Here is an 846-nt window from a genome sequence, read left to right as displayed (position 1 = left end):
ACTACTACTACTGCTGCGAGTAATACTAAACCCTGAAACGCTAGTGTGGTGGTCAAGCCACGGTATCTCTATCTGCACGGTAAAACAAGGAAGAGGCAGCAACAACAGTTATCAGACACAGTAGCACGCAGCGACATCCGGCCACATATATTCCACATCACAGCCAGCGACACAAAGACGCGCAGACACAGTCAGCCCAGTGATGCCATCGGCCTCCCACCGCCCGCGCAGCCCCGCACAACCGCCGTGCAGAGTGGCGGGACCCCGGCCAAGGGGCAAATGACCATTGGCACCGCCCTCCTCGCCAAATGCCTCCAACACATGACGACCCCGATGCCGTGGACAACACGCAAAAGCCGAGGCAGATACACGTGGCATTGTTGCAACCGCCAGCCATCGAGCGCGTCCGTGAACGTGGTGGTGGTGGAGCGGAAGAGGGGTGGTGAGTGCGTCAGTTGCCAGTAGTCAAGGCGTCGTTTCTCGCTCACGTGGGTCGGCATTGCAGAACAAAGAGCGGCATCATGCGCGCACGGCATGCACAAGGGCAAAAGGGAGGAACAAAGAAGCACGGTGGCGGCACTCAGCCACGGGGGACAAGGGTCCACATCGACTCTGCGGTCGGTTGACCTTCAGACGTCCGGTTTGTAATCACGCCGCCGCGCAGTTCGTGTGTCTGCAGGAGACTGGGGGATGGAGGGAGGGAAGAGAGAGGCGGTGCGGCCCGCATCGGTCCCGGTTGGGTGTGACAACGGTGAGGTCATCTCGTCAGGTCGCCGGCAGCAAAGACGGTCGCCGTCAGCGGCGGTCAGTGCCTTCCTTCTCCCACCGCAGCGATAACCACCGACG

At 60.6% G+C, this 846-nt stretch overlaps 2 non-coding genes across 2 annotated transcripts; both read right to left on the bottom strand.

Annotated features, from left to right (window-relative positions):
- Window positions 1-450: 450 nt before the first annotated feature.
- Window positions 451-526, bottom strand: Tc00.1047053449861.20. The gene has a single exon (XR_008254534.1). It is a non-coding gene; the product is annotated as a C/D small nucleolar RNA (snoRNA), TB8C3C3 (small nucleolar RNA).
- Window positions 527-577: 51 nt separating this feature from the next.
- Tc00.1047053449861.10 lies at window positions 578-657 on the bottom strand. Its single transcript, XR_008254533.1, has one exon. It is a non-coding gene; the product is annotated as a C/D small nucleolar RNA (snoRNA), TB8C3C2 (small nucleolar RNA).
- Between the last annotated feature and the right edge of the window lie 189 nt (window positions 658-846).

This window comes from Trypanosoma cruzi (assembly GCF_000209065.1).
Source record: "Trypanosoma cruzi strain CL Brener chromosome Unknown tcruzi_1047053449861, whole genome shotgun sequence".
Classification (NCBI taxonomy): domain Eukaryota; phylum Euglenozoa; class Kinetoplastea; order Trypanosomatida; family Trypanosomatidae; genus Trypanosoma; species Trypanosoma cruzi.
This window is presented reverse-complemented; position numbering and strand designations above follow the sequence as displayed.